Genomic DNA, 10,311 nt, shown 5'->3' with positions numbered 1-10,311 from the left:
AATATAAGAAAAAGAGGGGGGGGGGGGGGAGAAAATAAAGAGGACAACAAGAGGTAAATATAAAATATAAGGAGAGGTTTGGATTCAGAGATGAGTTGAGATGGGTTGAAATTGTTTGTGAATAGCAGAATAAAAGTTGAATTATTTATTATATTTGGTGTGGGAATTTGAGAAACTTTTTTTGGAATTTGAAAAAGTTGAATTGTTTATTATATTTTGTGTGAGAATTTGAGAAAGTTGTAATTATGAGATGAGATGAGTTTTGAATCCAAACCTCACCTAAATCTCAAGTACCTAAATTTGATTGAAATTGTATGAGGAAAAGAAATGTTTAGTTATTTTTTTTTAAGTGGTATTGTATCATATCATTTTTTTTTGGAAAAGTTCTGCACAATAATACTGGCTTTGCTACTGTTTGGGTGGAAGTCTTTTTAGAAGAAGTGGATATTGTAGGATGAGGTTAATTAGAATTACCTTAAGTGAAGCAGAGACTCTAGTACTTCTTAATTTTAAGAGTCTTCTGATGGATTGTTAATTAATTTTCTAAAATTAAATTATTTTTTTATTGGTGAGGGTTAACTGATGAAAAGTTAATTAACCTATCATTTAATTAACTTATGAGCAAATAAATAACAAGTGGGGAGACTATTTTACTGATGGAGTTACCAAAGTTATTACTCCACACATGAACTTAAGCCATGCGGACACCACATAGTTCATGGCTTTTAACCCATTTATTAATATATATCTCTCACTTGTGTACAATGAGTACTATGTCCATAAACTATCTTATTTGATCTTTCAAGAAATTATTCCCTTATAAAAAAATTAAAGGGTGCGACCTGATGATAAGGCATAGGATAGGAGCACATGCTCTAGACTATTTGATCACACTAGGGCAAGCATTCTTAATCCCTTGAGTTTACAAGTCAAAGTAATACTCAATCTCATATTATGTAATATGCTTATGATTATATCAAACAAAAATGACATAAGCACTCGAACTATAAGTTATAAAATAAAAGTGAGTTATACTCAATCTCAAATAATCTTTGATAGACACTTATGTCAATTTATATGGATTTGACTACTTTTCTAGACATACTCTATGGGGCCCTCGACCCTCACTTACGTTCTGGCTGGTGTTGCGACACTAGGATGTTGGTCGCTTGGATCAAACACCCCTCGCATAATGTGAAAACATTGTATATGCTCGCATGTTAAATAAATGTGTACAAATAATTCGCATTGGAAAAAAAATTAAAAGGGCAGTCAATTAATTCTAACCGTACCAGAAAATATAATATTACACCACCGCGCAAAATATACATAAGCCATCAATCTCCCAATCCCCGACATAAAATTTATACAGTCATCCAACTAAAAAGAAAGAATACACCAAATCAATGCTACATAAGGGGAAAGGTACCCAAGTCTTCACTCCTCAGGTGCAGCCAATCCTTCAAGCTCATAACCGTCCCCTGCATCAAAGTCTATGGTTCTGCATAGCAGAACCGCAAGTGGAGACACCACAGCGAGATTTCGCAATCTCAGCAAGTAAAGCCAATAGAATGACACCCAATAATATAAACACAGAAAAATATAAACATTCCACAGTAAAGGGGAAAATTGAGATCTTTCAACATTACCAGAATTATACCAAACCAATTTCCTTCTCAATAATTCTAGAAAACCACACTCTCACAGATCAACATTTCCATTTTTTAAAGCATCCATTTAATTATGCATGAACCATGGTCTCCCCTATGGACCATACGCACACCCTGGCTCCTTTCATCACACCATGGGTAATGACCGTGCATGTGACTTCGTAACGAGCGATGTCCAGCTCTGCGCTCAACATGTACGTGGCTATGTATCCTCTAGCCTCTGCCAGTAGAGAGGCAATGGAGTCGATACGAGAGTGCTACCATCTCGTCCTAGCTCGTTGTCGCCCGGCAACAACCCAGGAGATGTCACTCAGTTTTACATACTTTCGAGTGACTAGAGGAGCTTCACCGAGATAATGCCTCATCTCGGCTTGGAGTCGTGATATGCACACCCACAAAGCAGAGCACAATTCAAACAATTTAATGACATGCAATAAATAAAATGCAATTATGTAACAAACAGTTATTGGATGACATGACATAGCAAAGTACAACAACAAACACAATATAACAATACAAATTTCACAGTTTCACATTTTCATAACTACATGCGATTTCCAAACGCTTCACCCAGCCCTTGCCCAACAATTCATTACCAACTACAGTTTCATCCCAACGCTCCACAGGGCCCTTGATAAGTGCTATTTTTATGTGATTTTCATCACTCTTTTATTTATGAAGCGTGTCATTTTTCCTCCAATACTACTGATTTTATTTTATGTCTACATATTTTTATTTATTTTCTCGATTTTGAAGGAATGAGAAGATTTAGTACAAAACGAGAGCATTTTGGTACAAAAGAAAAGACTACGGATCCAGATCAATGAGAGGCAGCAATATCTGAAGAGAGCCATGAGATTGGGGCGAGGAGCCTGGTCCCATGGGCAGTAAAGAGGTATCACTTGTGTGATGCCCCCAAATTTCCCTTGGGATCAGACGGACATTTGAAGTGTCGAAACATGCAACATAAGATTACTTGCCCCTGTTCATGACATATAAGATGCAATGTTCCTAACATGCATATAGCATTATGCAATATTCGCAGCGGATAATAAATTTTTTTTTTCTTTAGCAATACTATGCACCAAACTGAAATATCCCAAATACTTAAAACATACTTCATACTTAACGACATACTAAACAACTAAGATCACAATAATAGTCCACATGGTTGTGATCAAAAGAGTGCTGGAGATTGAACTCCACAAATACAAGTAGTAATCTGAGGTAACTACTGTATTACCATCTACGTCGTACGGTCGCTTAGTTGATCATTTTCAGTTGGTCGATCCCCGGTTCTCCTTCAGATCCTATAACAGAATCTACCATTCGGGGGGAATTGTAGTTGGGACTACCACAGTGAGATTTGATTACAAATCTCAAAACAGAAAACTTTCACACAGGTTAAAGATGCATGCATGGCAGTAAAAGCATGAATGCATAATCAAATCATAAGTAATCATAGCATAACTTGACATACAACATAACATAACTAGCATAACTTAAACTGAAACTGAAGCTTAGCATGAACGTGACTTGAAACATGACATGGACTTGAAACATAGCATGAACGTGAACTTGAAACATAACATGGACTTGAAACATAACATGAACGTGAACATGCATAATTTGAACATGAACTTGAGCATGACATAACATAAATGTGAACTTGGAACATAACGTAAACGTGAACATAACATAACATGAACTTGAAACATATTCTTGTCTCATGGGATTACCATGATTGCGTGAACGTAAACTTGAACATAACATAACATGAAACATGACTTGAACGTGAAATGCATGAATTTGGAATCTTATTCAATAGACTTAATCATTAAAGTGACCATATGGGTACTACACAGGTCCCTTGAGCCGTGTGTCCCTGCCAATTACCGCATCACATCACAGGTTTCTATACCAGCTGTGAGTGCGTTAATACGTACTCCACAGTTGTTGTGGCCCCACGTATTCTACGTGTCACAATTGCTGTGTCTCACATAATGTATGCTCCACAGTTGTTGTGGCCTCATACTTCATGCTCACAGTTGTTGTGGCCCCATGACTTATTTGTTTGTGCCACACTTGCTGTGGACACACGTAACATAAAGTGTGGCTCCATCGGCGTTAGTGCCTGGCGCACTCCGGTGACCAGCTAATTAAGCCATATTCGCAACCTGTTAACTGTACTTCGTCAACCCAGGAATTTCACACCTATTTAGACACTCCAAGTGAACAAAGGAGTTCCACTAGGTTATTACCCCAACCTAGCGCTTAGGGTCGTGATTGACATGAATGACTTAACTGGCATACATGACATTTCGTAATGTGACATAACATGAACGTGACATAAAAGACAGAAGTCTTGACTTAGCAAAATGTGACATGAACGTAAGATGACAGACATGACATACTTCAAGACATAAATGTAACAGAGAACATTTCATAACATGGCATACATGTAATATGCAACATTTCGTAATGACATACCATATAACAGACAACATTTCTTAACATGGCGTAACATGTGATAGTGAATATTATGTAACATGAAATACATGTAACAGATGGCATAGTTAGCTTAACATGACATACTTGCAATGTATAGCAATACGTGACAGAATATCTTGTGTAACAGATGAATAATTCATGACAGAATAAATTATGTGTAACAATAAATATGTAATGACTTGGCATGGCACATATGATACTAACAACATACAAACATAAATTGTAGTTTCCTTACTCATCACCCATACACATTAAAAGCTAACTTATCTCGATCGTCGCGTCCTATGAGTGTAAAGCACGAAACACGAGGAACTGTAAGAAGGTATTTTAAAAGTTAAAAATTAATTACTAACAATTAGAAAAGTGAAAAGAGACAACTTAGAGTAAAATTGCCATTTTACCCTCTATATGTGGGAAAATGACCATTTTACCCCTAACTTAAATATTTCAAATCCTAATTCCAAAAATTACAAAAATTTACATTCCTCATGTAAATTTTGTCCTAGACTCAAATAACAACTCAGAAAAATTTAAAATCAATCAAAACTATGGAAAACTCACAATGGCCGAAACATACATAGGTCATTTCTCTTGATTTTAGTTGCAATTTCTTCCATCTTCAAAACCTATGGTTGAACCAAAATTTTGTAACAAGGATCTTCCTATCCTAAGTTTAAAAATACACTTAAAATATCCATTAAGAAAAGCTAATCATCAACACCAAACGTTTTGTAAAAAGACCCAAACTTTTTAACAAAAAGTAAACCCTTAAATCACAAGTTTTGACCTTAATAAAAACATCTCCAAGAATTCCAAAAAAATAAATCTTACTTCTAACATATTCATAACATCATCCTAAGATCAACCATGCTTTAAATCATCAAACAAAAGCCACCAAAAATCACAAAACAACACTTGGAGTTTTTGGTTTTGAACTTAGTCCAAAATAGAAACTTTTCTCTCCACTAACTTTGATCAAATTCTTGATCCATGGCTTATACACATGTGATCTTCACCCTAAAACATCTCATGGTTTTAAAATGTGTCCTAAAGAAGATCCAGCCATCAAACTTAAAATCACATGGCTAAAACTCAATAAAACATGGATCTAACCCAAAAACATCATATCTTAGGCAAAAACCGAAATCCTCTTGCATAGAAAATCATATCTTTAAAACTAATACTAAATATCTTCTAAATACCATCCTAACATGTGTATAAGAGTCTTAGGATCATCATATAAAAATATCAAAGCCTTTGGAATAAGATTAAACAACGAAATATTCAAACTTTCACAAAACAAAAACTGTTTTTCCACTTCCAGTTTTAAAGTTTCTAAATCTAAAAACATCTATCATCAAAAGCTTTATTCATGCAACAAAGCCTCGATTAACATTCATAAACACATTCTAACAACACTCCATAAAATTTTCGGACCAAGATATGTCCATTAGTTTGGTAAAAAATTCCAAAACATATCATACTCTCCACTTTCACGCCCGGAATGACCTTTTTCATGGTTAAAAATACTTTTGACCAATCAAATGAGCATGGAATGAGACTAATAAGATATCCACGGAAACTAGACTCAAATACGAACAACTTTTATGAAGGAGTCATCATGAGATAATACTTACAAAGGATCGAACATGTCCACGCAAGAAGACCCAGAAATCTGCCCAAGAGAGCTCTTTTGGGTTTCTCTCTAAGAACGGGGGAAATAAGTGATAAAATGGAGAGAAGTGTGTCTTGTACGACTTTAGACTTCTGGAGGGGGAAGTTATGGGCTTGAATGACCCTTGATTGGAGGTGGCTATGTGACATAAAGTGGAGAATAGAGAGAGGCATAGACTGCCTGCAGCAGCTGTGAGAGATGGAGGTTGATGGAGTGGACTTCTCTTCACATCAAGGCGGTTGTAGCCAATGGCAGTGGATGGTCTGCCATGTGGGGGAGGAAATTTCTTCAAGAAGTTTTGCCAAGGTGGCCAATTTCGTGGGCCTTGGTGGGCCCCAACCAAGTGGGCTTCAATTTGGGATTTAAAGGGGGTTTGGTTAGGGTTTGAGATGCTATCAAGCCCAAAACCAATTTTTCTTGGCCCAATAAAATTTCCAAGGTTTAAAAGGTTGAATAATGATGTCATAACAAGGATTTGATTAATTAATAGCATGTGGAAGTGATTTAATCAAGTGATTAAACACAATGCTAGAAATCGGATTAAAAAGGGTTTGGAAGCCAATTTTAGGGTTTGGGAAAACCGTTTAGGGTTTTGATTTCAACCAAACTTTTGGGGTTTCAATTGGATTCCAACCATTTAGGGTTTTGCTAGGGTTGAAACCCTCTTTGGTCTGATACAATTTAGTTGATCAGATGAAACAGAGCTTTGCTTAGGTGGCATGATCTCACACCTTAACTTCCTTCACAAATCCATCTAATGATTCCTCATGGTGCCAAGTGTCTAATACTATTCACTATGTGTGGCTAAGATCTTGCCAAGTGTCCAAATAAAACTCCTCCAACCTAATTTGGACATTTCACACTGTGATTTTGAAAACACTACACAGGGTGCGCTTATCTAGGTTACTATTCACTCCAAAAAAATACATAATAAACTTAGTACTGAAAAATTATAAATATTCATATTAACCTATAGTGAAAATCGTTTACCGAAATTCAACCCCAAAGTGCTCCTAAAAATAAATTTCACAATTTCCAACAGTCGTTTCGTTCGAAATTATGAAACATGGTTGTTGCGTCATAAAATCTTAAATAATCAACTGAGTCTAATGGCGTAGACAAAAACACAATCTGATACTTCTAACTACCTCAAATAATTAAACTCATAAATCTAGCACCATAGTGAGTGATAACACTGATTATGATGACAGACTAAAACCTAAGCGATTGGTCAATTCGTAAAAACTTATGGATTTTTCACGAGATTCCTAAAGTCAATAGAAATTCCACCAATGAATTTCTAGCTGGCTGTTACAACTTGGTAGGTGAGGAAAGGGTCGTGAGGTCCTTGTCACCTCCACACCCGTTCACTTTTGACATCCACGCCAGTTATATATACCACACACAACATCTACTCAGTGCAATAATTCCTCCCAACCAGGATCAATATGCTATTGACCACTAAATCTGAGTTCTGCAATGAATCTGTTGGTGATCAAATCCTCTCGAACTCCTCAATTCAAGCCGCATATCACTGGATCTTCCATTTTAGATAATCTCATTATTCTTGGGATAATTTCCTTTTATTTTAACATCTTTCATTAGAAATTATTTTCCAGATTTTTAGGCTAGATTGTAGCCGCAATTATCTTGTTTCAATATTTGAATTTCAATATCTATTTAATCCCGACTTGTGTGATGAATAGGGGTCCTTGGTTTTTGAATTTTTAGTTTTAGAGTCTGAGTCTAAGTTTAGAGTTCCAATTTTAATTCTTAAAGTGTTCTTTCGAGAAGGAGGAACTGGAGGGCAGAGGCAAGAGTCAAATGCTTCATCAACCGACTTCAACAAAGAACACTAGTTTTATTCCTTTTATTTTTAATTTCATTATGAACTAATTTTATTTTCTAGAGCTTTGATGTAGCCTTGTATTTGAACACACAATTTATATTCCAAGTTATTTTATTTTCGATATTTCCATGATTGAGTGTTTAATCCTTGTTCTTAATGCTTACAATTTTCAAATTAACTATTGTTTGATCTTTTGGATTGCAATGAGACCGAGAGGTGATTTGTGATTAAAGCTCAAGGATTAAACATCATTAGTTGAGCAAAAGCATAGATGCTTTACCGCGACTAGTGTTATTTTTAAGAAAAATTCAAAGAACTTAATGAGTCTCCAATTAGTTAAATTCGCTTAGAGATATGGAGTTATTAGTTGAAGATATTTTTGGTATTGTTCAAAAGAAAATATTGGATAGTTAAGGAATTTTTATCATCAACTTAGGATAATTTGGATTCTATAATAAGGAAGAATAAATTGTGTGGGACTTGCTAGGTAAAGTCAAACGCTCTAGATCTATTTTATTTTTAAAATCTTAATTTTAATATTCTTTTCTTCAGTTTAAATTTAAATAAACCATTCTTCAAATTTAAATTTTCCAAAAAGTAATTAATTTAGTCAATTTCAATATTCAATAGCATAATTATTCTCTGTGGATTCGATAACCGTTTTCTTTAAAACATTTTACTACTTATTACAATTATGTGTACTTGTAGATATATTTTATACGAACAAGTTTTTGGCGACGTTGCCGGGGAATAGTTATTTGTTATTGATATTGATACCAGCTAGATTTTTATTACTTTGGATTTTATTTTTTTTCAGAAATCAGAAGTGCATGTGCCGATCTAGATTGTTAGAGCATATGCTTTTCGATTTCGAGATTGAAAAGACCTTACGACGGATCAATAAAGAGAAAAAAAAAAAAAAAAGAGGGGGCCGCCTGTAAAGTTAATATGGCCGACCAAGAGCACAAGGCACTAAGAGACTATGCGATGCCCTCAGTCAATGGGGGCAACGTCAAGTATAAGGTGACCAGCTATACAAGCCAATAATTTCAAGATCAAGCCGGCTATCATTCAAATGATCCAACAAACCATCCAGTTTGGGGGACTGTCATAAGAGGATCCTAATGTTCATATTGCGAATTTCTTGAAAATTTGTGATACTTTTAAACACAACGGAGTGACAGATGATGCAATCCAATTGAGACTTTTCCCCTTTTCACTTAAGGAAAAAGCAAAAACTTGGTTGAATTCTTTGCCACCCGGCATCATCACCACCTGTGAGGAGTTGGCACAAAAATTTTTAGCAAAGTATTTCCCTCCAGCCAAGATAGTGAAATTAAGGAATGATATTTTTACCTTCGCCCAATTTGAGGGTGAATCATTGTATGAGGCGTGAGAGAGATACAAAGACTTATTGTGCAAGTGTCCACATCACGACCTTCCCGTCTAGCTTCAAGTACAAACATTCTACAATGGTTTGGGACCCACAAATCGATCTATGGTTGATGCGGCCGCTGGAGGAGCATTAATGAGTAAGACCCATGAAGCTACCTATGGACTTCTAGAAGAATTAGCGTCTAACAATTATCAATGGTCTATGGAGAGAGCAATGCCAATAAAGGCGGCTGGAGTCTTTGAACTTGATTCTATTACCACACTGGTGGTACAAATGGTAAATCTTTCACAACAACTAGGTAAGACGAACGTTAATGCTATTCAAACTAATTTTTTTTGTGATCATTGCGCAAGAAATCATTCCAGTATAGATTGCCAAGTGGGGAATCCTTTTGTCCAACCGAGTCAAGAACAAGCCCAATACGTGTCAAATTTCAAACGTCAAAACAATCCTTATTTAAACACGTTCAATCCTGGATGGAGAAATCATCCTAACTTTTGATGGTGTAATAATCAAGGGCCAGCTAGACCACCTCTACAGTTTCCACAACAAGAGAAGAAGCCAGCACTTGAGGATATGTTCATGCAGTACATGCAGAAGACTGATATGGTGATCCAAAACAACTTGGCACCCATCCGCAATCTTGAGGCATAAATCGGTTAGCTCTCCAACATGTTTACCGAGAGGACAAAAGGGACTTTACCAAGCAACATTGTGACCAATCCAAAGGAGCATATCAAAGCAATAGCATTGCGAAGTGGGCGGACATATGACCAGCCACAAACAGTAAGTGTCGAGCAAGATGCAGAAGCTGAAAAATGTTGAGACCGAGAAGAAGGAAACCGAGGACAAGGTGAAAGAAACCGATTGGGAGGTGACTGACCAGTAAGCTGAGAAGACTAGAGAGAATAAAGGGGCTGCAAAATCCAAAAACTCCAAGGAGTTATTTCTGAAACTTATTCTCCTTCAATTTATGATCCACCAATTCTTTTTCCGCAAAGATTAAAGAAAAATAAAATTGATAATCAGTTCTCTAAATTTCTGAGTATATTTAAACAATTGCATATTAATATTCCTCTCATTGAAGCCTTAGAGCAGATGCCTAAATATACAAAAATTTTTAAGGATATATTATCAAACAAGCGGAAGTTGGAGAAGCATGAGATTGTGATGCTGACTAAGGAGAATAGTGCAATTTTATAAAAGAAGT

At 35.9% G+C, this 10,311-nt stretch overlaps 1 non-coding gene across 1 annotated transcript; it reads right to left on the bottom strand.

Moving 5' to 3' along the window:
- Positions 1-9,038: 9,038 nt before the first annotated feature.
- LOC118348362 lies at positions 9,039-9,145 on the bottom strand. Its single transcript, XR_004801456.1, has one exon. It is a non-coding gene; the product is annotated as a small nucleolar RNA R71 (small nucleolar RNA).
- Between the last annotated feature and the right edge of the window lie 1,166 nt (positions 9,146-10,311).

This window comes from Juglans regia, chromosome 4, assembly GCF_001411555.2.
Source record: "Juglans regia cultivar Chandler chromosome 4, Walnut 2.0, whole genome shotgun sequence".
NCBI lineage: Eukaryota > Viridiplantae > Streptophyta > Magnoliopsida > Fagales > Juglandaceae > Juglans > Juglans regia.
Note: the sequence above shows the minus strand (reverse complement) of the source record. Positions and strands in the feature narration are given on the sequence as shown.